This window comes from Leucoraja erinacea, chromosome 7, assembly GCF_028641065.1.
Source record: "Leucoraja erinacea ecotype New England chromosome 7, Leri_hhj_1, whole genome shotgun sequence".
Taxonomy (NCBI): Eukaryota; Metazoa; Chordata; class Chondrichthyes; order Rajiformes; family Rajidae; genus Leucoraja; species Leucoraja erinaceus.
This window is the reverse complement of record NC_073383.1, coordinates 60,797,492-60,812,639: the sequence shown is the minus strand read 5'-3', so window position 1 is coordinate 60,812,639 and position 15,148 is coordinate 60,797,492. Positions and strand designations below refer to the sequence as shown.

The 15,148-nt window shown below is 43.4% G+C and overlaps 1 protein-coding gene across 1 annotated transcript in view; it reads right to left on the bottom strand.

Annotated features, from left to right (window-relative positions):
- The window catches only part of kynu (kynureninase), a 221,569-nt gene extending 215,879 nt beyond the window's left edge, over window positions 1-5,690 (bottom strand). Inside the window, exon 1 of the mRNA XM_055638665.1 lies at window positions 4,150-5,690. The gene's annotated coding sequence lies outside the window, so the exon portion shown is untranslated. The remainder of the gene's footprint in view (window positions 1-4,149) is intronic.
- Window positions 5,691-15,148: the final 9,458 nt, after the last annotated feature.

Here is a 15,148-nt window from a genome sequence, read left to right as displayed (position 1 = left end):
CAGCCTTTCCTTCACTGGTGCTGTTGAACCTGCTGAGTTCTTCCAGAGGTTTGTTTTTTTTGCTCAAAATTCCATTATTTATGGGTTCTTGTGTCTCCATTACATAAATGTTTGGGAAAATACATGAAAAATAGCTCCATAGATGGTATTACACTGCCTAGGTATTCAAATAAATAATTGCAGAATATACAATGTTAAAGTAAAATTATTCTGCAGTATTTCATCATTACGAGGAGATTTTGTGTCAGGAGGTGCTGTCATCGGATGGTGCCGTGCACGGCAGCGTCGCCAGCAGTTTGTCCGTCCTTTCACCTCTTTGGCTATATTTAAGAGGGAGTTAGATGTGGCCCTTGTGGCTAATGGGATCAGGAGGTATGGAGAGAAAGCAGGATACTGAATTGGATGATCAGCTACGATCATATTGAATGGCGGTGCAGGCTCGAAGGGCCGAATGGCCTACTCCTGCACCTATTTTCTATGTTTCTATGTCTATGTTTCTATGGAGACCTCAGTTTACAAGAGTTTGCGCTCAACAATAACTAAACTCATCTCATGGTCGACACCCAGGAGGGCATAATGTTTCTATGGTTATTTTTTAGTGTGTGTCCAAAGTATGCCCAGGTTTCTTAATCATTGTCTGGGGACGGGAAAGAGTGAAAACCTTTCCCTCCACCACCTGGTCGAGGATGTGACCTTTCTGAGTTCTTCCCCCCCCCCCCCCCCCCCACTCCCTGAATTACCATGGATGGTGGAGCATTCCTGCCGGAGACGGCCAGAGCTTCAGCAGCGGCGCAGTACTGAATTACCATTGTGGAGCAGGACGATGCCTTACCGGGGATCGCCGTGTTGAGGCTCCGTGTTGGGCATGCTGCTTTAACATCGTGGAACGGTGGTTACGGAGCATCTAGCCACAGGCCTGGGACCTCTTGCCGAGGGTCCAAGTGTTGGAGCTCCGCCTAGCTTGGCCTGTGGACTTCGGGAGCCGCAGGCTCTGGTAGGAAGCAACCGATTCGGAAACTCCAAGCTACTGAGAGCGTTCTTCCGTTCCGATGTCGGAGTTCCGATCATCCCGGCGAGAGGGCCTGAACATTGGCCCACCGTAGCGGCAAGTGTGGACGGTTCAAACACCCTGACCACGGGTGAACAATGAGGAAGATGACTGAACATTATTGCCTTCCCTCACAGTGGGAAACGTTAATTCCACTGTGTGGGGATGTTTATGTTAAACTCTATCATGTATTGTGTTCTTTTTTATTCGTATGGTTGTATGGTAACTCAAATTTCACTGTACCAATTGGTGCATGTGACAATAAATGTAACTTTTACATTTGAACCCTTATCAGAAAGGCTTAATAACGCCTATTTATGAGTTGATTTTGAAATTCCGAACAGATATGTTTGATAAAATTAAGAATGACTGGGAAAGAGAACTCCAAATTTCTCTATCTATAGAGAAATGGGAGAGGATTCTTCAATTAGTTAATACTTCCTCAATGTGTGCAAGACACGCTCTGATACAATTCAAGGTGTTTCACAGAGTTCATATGTCAAAAGATAAGTTAGCTCGTTTTTATGGTCATATAAATCCTACCCGTGACAGATGTAACTCTGAAGTGGCCTCACTGACCCATAAGTTTTGGTCCTGCCCACTTTTGGAAAAATATTGGAAAAACATTTTTGATACTATTTCTGTAGTTTTAGGTATTGATTTACAACCTCATCCTATTATTGTAATTTTTGGGCAACCAATGTTAGATTCTATTCATTTGTCCCGTTTCGTCCATCGGCTGATTGCTTTTACCACATTAATCGCCAGAAGATCTATTTTATTTAAATGGAAATACACTACCCCTCCGACCACTCCCCATTGGTACTCTGATACGATATCATGTTTAAATTTATAAAAAAATCAGGAGTGACATTGTTGAACTCTTGGTTAAATTTGATAAGACTTGGGGAAAATTTATTCAACACTTTCACACAGCATAAATTGCTCCCTCTCCAACCGTTATAAAAATTATTTTACCTTTATATGGTGGAATGGACTTGACAACAAACGGACTTAAATTTTTGAAATTCTCAGCTCGGATTCTGTTTCGCTTTTTTTTCTAGTTTAGTGGGATTTGTTTCTTCCTTTTTTTCCTCTTTTTTTGTCTTTTATTTTCTTTTTATCTTTTTGTTTTATTTTCTACATATATGTTTTAACTATATTTACATAGAGACCGGGAGGTCTATATTCAATGTGTATTTTGATACTGGACTCATATTTATTGTATCTGTTATTAATGTAATCCTGATCCCTATGTATCAATATCATTGTTATGTTTATCATTATTCTTTTTGTTTTGTTTTTTGGAAAAACTAATAAAAAGATTTTAAAATCAGGAGTGTGATGGAATATTTACGAATATGGATAATCTCTTTCACTGCGCAATGAAATGCCCCCAGCAAAGCAGTCAGTTCAAGGGAGTAACTAATGATGAACATTCAATATTGGCATTGCTAGCAATGTCCATGTCCTCTAAATGAATAAACAAAAATACTCTCCACAAGGAGCTATTGTTATCCACGAAAAAGTGGCACCATTATGCAGCGCCAGTGTTGCTGCTTTACAGAGCCAGAGACCCAGGTTGAATCCTGACTACGGGTGATGTCTGCACGGAGTTTGACGTTCTCCCCATGACCTGCGTGGGTTTCCTCCCATACTCCAAAGACGTACAGTTTTATAGGTTAATTGGCTTGGTATAATTGTAAATTGTTCCTAGTCCCTAGGATAGTGTTTGTGTACGGGGATTGCAGGACACGATGTATCTCTAAACTAAACCAAAAAAAGTTGTCTGCTTATTTTTCCCTCATCGCCCGCTTACACTAGCTCCCTAATGTCTGCAGACTACACTCACCAAGACTTCAAAAATAGCTTCAAAACCTGAAAATTACCACTCAGGTTGAGGGCACCAGATATGTGGGAGGATCAAGTTCCCACCAAGTCACATCCAATTTTGGCTTGTACCATTTATTTTATTATCCCTACTAAGACAGTAACCTGCCTCCATCCATCATCCGTTATGGGCTTGTCCCATTTACGCAACTTTTCCGGCGACTTTCAGCACCCGTCACAGGTCGGCGAAAAATTTCAACGTTGAAAATTCAGCGGTGGCTAGAAAGACGCTACAACTCTTTGGGCGACTGAGGAGACTACTCATGACCATACAGGCGACACCCTGGTGACATGTCGCGGGGTGAAGCCTGTATGGTCGTGAGTAGTCGCCCAAAGAGTCGTACCTTTTTCTGGTCGCCGCTGGATTTTCAACATGTTGAAAATGTTAGACGTCCTGTAACGACCTATGACGGGTGCCAGCAATCGCTGAAAAAGTCGCATAAGTAGGACAGGCCCATAAGGCAGGATAAAGCCGGTAAAACAGTGATGAAAAGCACAGTGAAAACAGAAACATGGGCTGAGGATAATCACAGACTGCTGCTGAGAACCATTTAACAAATGTACAGTAACTCCTGGCCCAACCATTAATATCATTAGGTTTATAGAAATTGATAAGGAGCATCAAACACAATTGATCACAACTGATCAACGCAGTGGGATCACGGCAAATCTGATTAAATCTGAAGAATTTCATTTTGTAAACGTTTTTTCCTACTTAGTAACACAATATATCGTGTACAGTTGGAACCTGAACTCCTGCACATTATGCGATTCGGAGTTTAATATGGACACACCATTTGTTTCTGCTTGTGAAGAAAATAAATACAAGGGAAAAATAACAAAATGCATTTGATACTGCAAACAAATCCTATCATGTGAAATTGCGATCTATTTCACCGCACTGAAACTGTCATGTGGATCATTTGTATGTGGCCCATTGCACATTGATCACTCCAATGTCAGGCAATAATTAGCTCAACGGACTTTGTTCAGGAAATCCCACACACTCGTTAAACACTTTCCGCTCCATAGTTTTTTATTCTACAATTTACTGTCTCAACACATTTTAAAGTCCATTTCAGTCGGCCCCAATTACAACAGGTAGACACAACTTAGCAACTCTGCAACTATTTAACACTCAGCCTGGAACCACAAAAAACTAGAAATGTTATTTCTCTCGACTAAATAAATGTAATCTTAACATTTCTTACCAACTTCGTGAAATCACTGAAAGTCAGCACCAAAATAAGAAACAGGACAACTACCTCACGTGTGTGATCCACAGACCTTGATGTATCTTTTGCCTCTTTGGGTCAAACCAATGAGATATACTCGCATCACTCACAATCTCTCTATTTACCAAACAAAAAAAATGCTAACAATGCAGTTTAAGCCCCTGTCCCACAATGCGAGTTTACACAAGAGTTCTCCCGAGTTAAAAAAAGTAAATCAAACGCGTGGTACTTCATCATGAGTATTTTTTTACTCTTGGAAATTTCAAGATTCAAGATTCAAGAGAGTTTATTGTCATGTGTCCCTGATAGGACAATGAAATTCTTACTTTGCTTCAGCACAACTAAATATAGTAAGCATTGACTACAAAACACATCAGCGTATCCATATACCATTATATAAATATAGACACACATGAATAAATAAACTGATGAAGTGCAAATAACAGATAATGGGCCTTTAATGTTCAGAGTTTTGTCCGAGTGCAGTCTTCAGGCTCCTGTACTTTCTACCTGAAGGTAGCAGGGAGATGAGTGTGTGGCCAGGATGGTGTGGGTCCTTGATGATACTGCCAGCCTTTTTGAGGCAGCGAATGCGATAGGTCCCCTCAATGGAAGGGAGGTCAGAGCCGATGATGGACTGGGCAGTGTTTACTACTTTTTGTAGTCTTTTCCTCTCCAGGGCGCTCAAGTTGCCGAACCAAGCCACGATGCAACCGGTCAGCATTCTCTCTACTCTGCACCTGTAGAAGTTAGAGAAAGTCCTCCTTGACAAACCGACTCTCCGTAATCTTCTCAGGAAGTAGAGGTGCTGATGTGCTTTCTTAATAATTGCATCAGTGTTCTCGGACCAGGAAAGATCTTCAGAGATGTGCATGCCCAGGAATTTGAAGCTCTTGACCCTTTCAACCATCGACCCGTTGATATAAACGGTCCCCATCCTACTCCTTCCAATGTCCACAATCAGTTCCTTGGTTTTGCTGGTGTTGAGGGCCAGGTTATTGCGCTGGTACCATAAGGACAGTTGCTCGATCTCTCTTCTATACTGAATCATCCCCATCAGTGATACGTCCCACAATAGTGGTGTCATCAGCGAACTTGATGATGGAGTTCGCACTATGACCAGCTATGCAGTCTTGAGTATAGAGTGAGTACAGCAGGGGGCTGAGCATGCAGCCCTGAGGTGCTCCCGTGCTGATTGTTATCGAGTCTGACACATTTCCAACAAGACGAACAGACTGTGGTCTGTGAATGAGGAAGTCGAGGATCCAATTGCAGAGGGATGGGCAGTGACCCAGTTCTGTGAGTTTGGTAACCAGCTTGGAGGGGATGATTGTATTAAATGCCGAGCTGTAATCAATAAATAACAGCCTGATATAGGTTATTGTTGTCCAAGTGGTCCAGAGCGGAGTGGAAGGCCAGCGAGATCGCATCCACAGTTGATCTGTTGTGGCGGTAAGCGAACCACAGTGGGTCCAGGTTTTTGTCGAGGTTGTAGTTAATTTGCGCCATGATCAACCTCTCAAAGCACTTCATCACCACAGGCTTTAGTTGATAGTCATTGAGGCACGTCATCTTACTCTTTTTCAGGGTTCACCCCTCTGAAGGATTTTCTGATGTCGGCCTCTGTGACTGAGACTGAAGCACCATCACAGTGAATGGGGGCTCACTATTAAAGTGTGCGTAAAAAGCATTGAGCTCATCAGGGAGTGATGTTTCGCCGACATTCGAGCTGCCTCCTGGTTTTGCCTTGTAGGAGGTGATTGCATTCAGGCCCCGCCACAGCTGCTGAACATCTGTCTCATCCTCCAGTTTGGAGCAGAAGTCCATTTTGGCCTTTTTGATGGCCTTACCAAGGTCGTATCTGTGTCTGAAAGATCACTGTATCAAAGAGTGTCTGCCCCTCTAAGAAGAGTGCAGAAATCTTGGATTTGTTCTGATTGGAAAAAAGGAAAATTTTGCTGGGAAAAACCTCCAACATTTATTACATATCAGTTTGGAAAAGTACTATAAAACTGACGTTTCAGGTCTTGCCAAGTCTCTTTGCACAGATGCTGATGGTTGTTTCCAACATTTTCTGGTTTTATTTTAGAATTGCAATGAGAGAGGGAAGGTGAGAGGGGTGAGATTGAAGGTAGGAATGTAAAACATTTGAATCTTGGAACATCTTGCAGATCTTTACTGCAAAATGAATTTATTTTAAAGGGTAGTGACTGTTTCAGTGTTCATTTTGTTCATGGGAAGAGATTGCAAGGGAATAATCTGTGTCTGAAAGATCGCCGGTGGGAAAGAGTGTCTAAACCTCTAAAGACCAGAATGGCTTGGATTTGTGGAATAGAAAAAAGGAAAATGCTGGAAAAACTCAACGGGTCTGCACATATCAGCGGGAAAAGTAATATAAAACTGACGTTTCAGGTCTGTTTCTCTTTGCACAGATGCTGATGGTTGTTTCCAACATTTTCTGGTTTTATTTTAGAATTGCAATGAGAGAGGGAAGGTGAGAGGGGTGAGATTGAAGGTGAGAGGGGTAACACTTAATAGGAAACCAAGGGGCAACTTCTTCCACACAGAGGTGATAGATATATGGAACTAGCTGCCAGAAGAGGTAGTTGAGGCAGGTAGTATAACAACATTTAAAATGCATTTGGACAAGTACACAAATCTGAAGAAGCTTTTGAGGGATGCGGACCAAATGCAGGCAAGTGGAATTAATGTAGATGGAGCATCTTGGTCGGCATGGACAAGTTGAGCCATAGGGACTATATCCGTGTTGTATGACTATCACTCAATTTCCAGCATCTGCAGTTTTGATTTTCTCTTTCAGGCTTTGTGTGTTTAGGTGTGATGCTGTGACTGGTCCATCAAAGATGCATGATGTTTCTGCCCAGATTTGAGATCCTGTTTGAAATCTTGAAGGTTAAATGCCACAAGAGACAGAAAACACCAAGTTTTACGGAGGCTAAAGTTGAACAAATCTCATCATCGGTGAGAGAACTACAGTCATCTAAACAGTCTAAGCAGAGAGAAATTTGACATTGCAGCTATCTGCTACCACAGCAGCTTGTTTGTGTAGTGCCAGGAGCTGCTTCAACAATTTCAAATAAATTCAACATTGTATCACATTTGGTGCTAAAAAGACAGGACTCCTGGAATATGGTGAAGAAATTAGAGGTTACGAGAGGCTTGGAGAGGGAATTTCAGAGTTTATGCCCTTGACAGCTACAGACAAATCAACAATGGCAGAACAGTTTAATGCAGGATTTGTCATGAGCCCATAATGGTACATCAGAGAATTGTACTTTGAGCCACCTTTACAGAACGATGGAAGAATCTGAAAATGGAGAGAATTTTTAAATCAAGACATTGCTGAACTGACGGTCACTATGGATCAGCAATCACAGAAGTGCGTGAAGTGTGCATGGGGCTATTTAGGACAAGGTATCAGAATATGCGCAGCCCTGTTTGTAGAGGACAGAACTAGGGAGACTGGTGTGCAATGCAGTGGCATTTTCAAGGCAAGAGGTAATGGCAGCAGGTCACCTGAGGTGAGGAGAGTAATATTATGGAGGTGAAAGTAGGCAATCTTAGTGATGGTTTGGACATGAAGTTGGGAGCTCATCACGGAGTGGTGTATCCGAGCTGCCATAGAATGTAAAAGAGATCACGATTCCATTTTGTAAAACATTGGTAAGTTCACAGCTAGGCTATTGTATGTATCATATAACAGGGTGGATGTGATTGTTCTGCAGGAGATACCAGGACATTGTTGGTTGGAGCGGTTCAGCTGTGAGGGGAGACTTTATAGGGTGTGTTTCTCTTCCTTGGAGTGGAATGAAGTGAAGTAGAGTGGAGTGGAGTGGAGTGGAGTGGAATGGAGGAGTGTAGTGTAGTGGAGTGGAGTGGAGCGGAGTGGAGTGGAGTGGAGTGGAGTGGAGTGGAGTGGAGTGGAACGGAGTGGAGTGGAGTGGAGTGGAATGGAGTGGAATGGAGTGGAGTGGAGTGGAGTGGAGTGGAGTGGAGAAGAGTGGAGTGGCATGGGGTGGAGTGGCATGGGGTGGAGTGGAGTGAAGTGGAGAAAGTAAGAGAGACACAAAGTATAGAGTAACTCAGCAGGTCAGGCATCAACGCTGGAGAAAAAGGATGGGTGACATTTTGGGTCAGGACCCTTCTTCTGACAGATAAGTTAGTAAGAATGTTGTTGCTCTGGCCCTGGTGCATATTACAATTAAACACTTTTGGCAATACATGGAACTGCAGATGCTGGAATCTTGAGCAAAACACAAAGTGCTGGAGGAACTCAATGGGTCAGATAGCATCGTAGCAGGCAATGGAAAGGTGATTGGAAACATTCTTCAGACCGATGAAGGATCTCAAATCGAAACGTTGTCTGACCTGCTGTTTCTCCAGCATTTTGCATTCTGCTATACATTCTTGAAATGACACTCTTGACTGTGGACTGAGAGAAAAAACCAGATTGAGGCAAAAGTCAGAGGGGCATAGATAGAGAAACAATGTAATATTCTTCCTGAACATGTATAAAACTAGAGGGTTTCAGTAATGTGCAAGCTCTTCAAGTATAACTGAGGCCAATTTTTTTTCTTCATCCAGAGAGCGGCTTGGAATTGGGAATCAACTGCCTGAAAGGATGGTGGAGGCAGGAACTTCAAAACATTTAATACGTATCTTGATGAGCATTGGCATTGAAGGCTGTAGAATGAGTACTGGAAAATGGGATTAAACATGATGGGCCCAAGGGCCTATTTCTGTGCTGTGTAACTCTATATGTTTGCAAATAGTCAGGTTTACTTTCAGCTATCATCTCCGCAGAGAATTCCAGCTGACCTGCCAAGTGTTTCCTGGCACCTTGCATATTTTCTTTTAAATTTCCAGCATTTCATGTTTATTCTTATTTTTTTCTTAGCTATTTGTAAACATCAGATTTTTGCAGAGACTCTTGTTTAAATTCAAAAACCTGCCACTTGAGATTATGTTCCACCTTCCACTTTAGATTTTCTAATTTATTTTGTTTTCCCTTGTGTGATATAAATATCATTTCAATCATTTATCGATTTCCTGTTTCATTTATTAAGCATGAAACCAATCCACTGAGATTTCTACCCCTTTTTTATATTCTATTAAATTGCTTGTTCCTCTTTCATATATTTCATATCTGAAGAGATGGATGCCTCCAACATCAGCATTCCTGTGCTCTTCACAGGTGACAACTGATTTGCTATGTATATACATTATCTTCAGCTCTTTGTTCATTCACATGTAAAATATGGGAGTTAGTTGCAGGGTTAATACTGGAAAGTGCTTCTGCAGTAAAAGATCAAACATGACCTTATTAAACTGAAAATCAGATATTAGGAGCTGAATGTGTAATCCAGCCACTATTTCATACATTCTTATATCTAATCATTCATTTCATGGACCACTTCCCACTACAGTCTTGGGACCAGATTTATTCCAATGTTGTATTTTCTTTATCTGCAAAATGAACTGAAATATATGTTCCACTATATATGGATGTGCTTAGAATTGAGCAACAAAACCAAGAGTACAGTTCTCAGCTCGAAAGGGAACAGGTCTGATACTCAATGCAAACATCTGACACATTTTTTTAGCATGTACCTTCTCAGTAGGACTCTGTTATTTGTCATTTTCCTTTACCCATCCCAGATTATGTAAGATTACAGACTACAGACAAAATGGGCACCATACATCACACTGTAGCTGATGGCTGATGTCGTATTGTCACATTGGTATTACAGATGAGGGTGAAATTATAGTTTCATCTTTTGTACCTAATTATTTGTCAATCTCTACTTATTCTTTACTTATGTTTTGCATTCCTATGCGCTCCAATAAGCTTGACTACAAGGGTGGACACTGCAGATACTCTGCTGCTATCTCACGATTTCCCAGAAAGGAGAGTCCTAATAGATTCATCCCTAAAAGGAACCTTATAGCATTGCACAACTAAGTTCATTGCAACCAGCTTCCAGGCACAAAATGGATACTATCTGACATGAATCAGGTGCAAATCTATCAATTCATCATTTCACAGCATGATCTGGAGAGGATGTTTGTTAAGTCTGGTATTGAGTGGGCTAAGCAAGGCAATGCAGCTGCACTGCAGAGATGTGCACTCAGCCCTGATGAGTGTGGCCCGTTGTTAAGGACTGAAGCCCATTGTTGAGAACTATTCCATGCATTGACAGAAAGACAATACCGATTCAGCAGTCTTTCTCACCAGTTTCTCTTGGATGTGAAGGAAACCGTTGTCTCCCTCTCTGTTTATTTGGCTGCAAAGCCCACAGATTTCTTTATTGTAACAACCTCAATGGCCAGTGAATAAGGCAGAGCTTGTCAACATCGAGAAGCATCTTAGCACTTGGTAGCCACACTACCCAGCCAACCTGCCCAACACAGGGAGTTCAATCATACCTGTCAGTAGCGATTAATTGGTGGAGTTAAATCAGCGGAGAAACAGCTACCATTTTCTTGTTATGTTGTCACAACAACGCACATTGAGTATTCAAAAAGGAACTGCAGATGCTGGAAGATCGAAGGTACACAAAAATGCTGGAGAAACTCAGCGGGTGCAGCAGCATCTATGGAGCGAAGGAAATGGGCGACGATTCGGGCCAAAACCCTTCTTCAGACTGATGGGGGGTGGGGGGAGAGAAGGAAGGAAAAAGGGAGGAGGAGAAGCCCGAGGGCGGGGGTATGGGAGGAGACAGCTCAAGGGTTTAGGAAGGGGAGGAGACAGCAAGGGCTAGCAAAACTGGAAGAATTCAACATTCATGCCATTCGGACGCAAGCAACCCAGGCGGAATATGAGGTGCTGTTCCTTCAATTTCCAGTGTTGCTTACTCTGGCAATGGAGGAGACCCAGGACAGAGAGGTCGGATTGGGAATGTGAGGGGGTTGGTTTGCAGTGACTCACATTGCTATCTGGACTACACATCTTCCCACCCTGCCCCCTGTAAAGACTCCATCCCCTACTCCCAATTCCTCCGCCTATGCCGCAACTGCTCCCAGGATGAGACATTCCACACCAGGGCATCGGAAATGTCCTCGTCCTTCAGGGAACGGGGATTACCCTCCACCACCATAGATGAGGCTCGCACCAGGGTCTCATCCATACCCCGCAACACTGCTCTCTCTCCCCATCCCCGCACTCACAACAAGGGCAGAGTCCCCCTAGTCCTCACCTTTCACCCCACCAGCCGCTAAATACAACAAATAATCCTCCGCCATTTCCGCCACCTCCAACGTGACCCCACCACTCGCAACATCTTCCCATCTCCCCCTATGTCTGCCTTCCACAAAGACCGCTCCCTCCGCAACTCCCTTGTCAATTCTTCCCTTCCCTCCCGTACCACCCCCTCCCCGGGCACTTTCCGTTGCAACCGCAAGAAATGCAACACCTGTCCCTTCACCTCCCCCCTCGACTCCATTCAAGGACCCAAGCAGTCGTTCCACGTGCGACAAAGGTTCACCTGTATCTCCTCCAACGTCATCTACTGCATCCGCTGCTCTAGATGTCAGCTGATTTACATCGGGGAGACTAAGCGGAGGTTGGACGATCGTTTCGCCTAACACTTCCGCTCAGTCCGCAATAACCTACCTGAACTCCTGGTGGCTCAGCACTTCAACTCCCCCTCACATTCCCAATCCGACCTCTCTGTCCTGGGTCTCCTCCATTGCCAGAGTGAGCAACACCGGAAATTGGAGGAACAGCGCCTCATATTCCGCCTGGGTTGCTTGCGTCTGGATGGCATGAACGTTGAATTCTCCCAGTTCTGCCAGTCCTTGCTGTCTCCTCGCCTACCTTAACCCTCCAGCTGTCTCCTCCCACCCCCCCCGCCCTCGGGCTCCTCCTCCTCCCTCCCTTTTTCCTTCCTTTTCCCCCCCCCCCCCACCCCCCCATCAGTCAGAAGAAGGGTTTCGGCCCGAAACGTCGCCCATTTCCTTCGCTCCATAGATGCTGCTGCACCCGCTGAGTTTCTCCAGCATTTTTGCGAACACACATTGAGTAGTCTGACCCTTATTCTTTGAAGTACCTGTGAAAGTGTTTGTACTCCAGGAGTAAGTGCTGTAACAAAACAGCACTCTGCAAGATTGCACTAGATTGCACTCGGCTCTGTATATTTATCTCTAATCCTTCTGCTTGTTTCCTACTTTACTATGGAGGGATGTTTAACTACTCGCACCTTGCAGTGAAAGTAAGTAAAACTAACTTTGAGATATTGCTTTTTATTCATTGTTCCTTGGTCTCATTTTTGCTTGAGTTTCTCCTTGAGACTTTTCATTGGAGATCAGTTCATTACTGCTTTCTAACTTCTGAATCTTTGTACAAAAACTTTGGGCAGACTCATGGTCTTTACCCACTCCTTAGTAGGCTAGAACCATTTATTAATGTCACCAAACATAATGATCTCTTAAATCCACTGCCATCCGGCTGAGTTACTCTAGCATTTTGCATGTCCTGCTGAGTTACTCCAGCATTTTGCATGTCCTGCTGAGTTACTCCAGCATTTTGTAAGATGCTGCCTGTCCCACCGAGTTACTCCAGCATTTTGTACGATGCTGCCTGTCCTGCTGAATTACTCCACTATTTTGTAATCCAGAGATGCTGCCCATCCTCATAGTCTGGTTCTTCTGTAATGAACTGGACCCACTTCACAAGGTCGGGCAACTTCTCCATCACATAATTGTGACCAACTCATCCATCATCATTGACATTGTCTCCTCCAAATGATTCCCTATTCAGTCATCATAATCTACAAGAAGAAGGGAATTGGTATCACCAGTATAATATGTTTTCAAGGTTGAGACCAGAGGAATTGACAACTCGAGTCTAAGAGCCTGAGGACAAAAATCCATTTTACTTAAAATTGGCAAGAGATTACTGCTAATCCAATTGTCCCGTGACATACAAGTTGCTTATTTTGGCCTTCATGCTCAAACTATCTCAAGCAACCCCTTAAGCAACACCTATTTCAAAACAATTCACGTCTGTTTTTCCAGGTATTTACAAGTATTTTCTCAGGCAAACAAACATTTTCCTTCCTGACTGCTTTATTTCTGTAGCAGTCAGGCAGCATATTTGTAAAACTTCAGGTCCAAAAAAACACAATTCCCAGAAGTTATATAGTCAAATCCAGCCAAGCAGGATATTTTAAATTTCCGCCAACACACATATTTATAGAATCCAGTCAGACAGGAGACTTTCATGTAAATTACAAGAAATAATCCGATTTTCCCTTCTGTTCTGGAAATCATGGGAACCTCAGAATGTAGTCAACCAGTCAAAGCAAGAGTCAAGAGAGTCAATATTCAATAGTGTTTAATTGTCATTGTCACTGAGATAAATAACATTCTTATGCTGCATCTTTACAGGAACATTTACACAAGTAAAGATACAATAATCAATAATGCAATAAATTATCAGTTATTCTAGGAAACAAGATCATAATAGTGCAAACTATTATATGTAGTGCAACCTACACAATGTCCATAATAGATCAATGCAGAGGTAGACACAAAATACTGTAGTAACTCAACGGGACAACTGAGTTACTCCAGCATTTTGTGTACACCTTCAATTTAAACCAACATCTGCAGTTCTTTCCTACACAATGCTGAGGTAGAGTTGTGAATAACATTGTACAAGAGCACGATGGCTGATGAGAAGCAGCTGTTCTTGAATCTGAAGATCATCATCCTCTGGCTCCTGTGTCTTCTTCCTGATAGTAGCATTGAGAAGAGAGTGTCCAGGATAGTGTGCATCTTTGATGATTTTCGCTATCTCTTTGGGATGATGTTCCCTGTCGATCCCTGCGATAGTGAGGATGTCAATAGCCGATGTCCAATGTCCAGGTCATGAGGCAACTAATCATTATGCTTTCTATCGTACACCAGTCGACATTTGATGGTGTATGCCAAATCTTCTCAAGCAGCTGAGTAAGTATAGACGTTGATGAGTGACAGTAGTAATGTGGAGCATACAAGTGATCTGCTCACTCAAGCAGATAGTGTTTCTGTTCCCACCCCACCATTGTCTGTTGATGAACGCAATTTTAACCCAGACAGTGCCTTGTAAAAGTTAAACCTTTGCATCACAAATTCTCTGGTCTGTTTTCTGGAATACTGCAGTATGCTCAGTTGATGAGCAACATTTTACCCCTCTGATTTCAGGTACAGCGGTAGGTAAAAATGCTGGAGAAACTCAGAGGGTGAGGCAACATCTATGGAGAGAAGGAATAGACGATGTTTCAGGTTGAGACCCTTCTTCAGACTGATGTCGGGGTGCGGGGGGCGGGGAAAAGAAAGGAAGAGGCAGAGACAGTAGGCTTGTGGGAGAGCTGGGAAGGGGGAGGGGAGGAAGGGAGAAAGCAAGAACCATTTGAAATCAATGTTCACACCACTGGGGTGTAAACTACCCAAGCAAAATATGAGATGCTGTTCCTCCAATTTGCGCTGAGCCTCACTTTGACAATGGAAGAGGCCCAGGACAGAAAGGACAGATTCGGAATGAGAGGGGGTGTTGAAGTGCTGAGCGACCGGGAGATCAGGTTGGTTAGTGCGTACTGAACGGAGGTGTTGGGCGAAGCGATCGCCATGACTGCGCTTGGTCTCGTCGATGTAGAGAAGCTGACACCTGGAACAGCGGATGCAGTAGAGGAGATTGGAAGAGGTGCAGGTGAACTTCTGCCTCTCCTGGAAAGGCTGCTTGGGTCCTTGAATGGAATCGAGGGGAGAGGTAAAGCGACAAGTCTAGCATTTCCTGCGGTTGCAAGGGAAAGTACCTGGGGAGGGGGTGGTTTGGGTGGGAAGGGACAAATTGACCAGGGAGTTACGGAGGGAACGGTCTTTGCAGAATGCAGAAAGGGGAGGAGATGGGAAGATGTGGCCAGTGGTGGGATCCCGTTGGAGGTGGCGAAATGTCAGAGGGACTATATGTTGT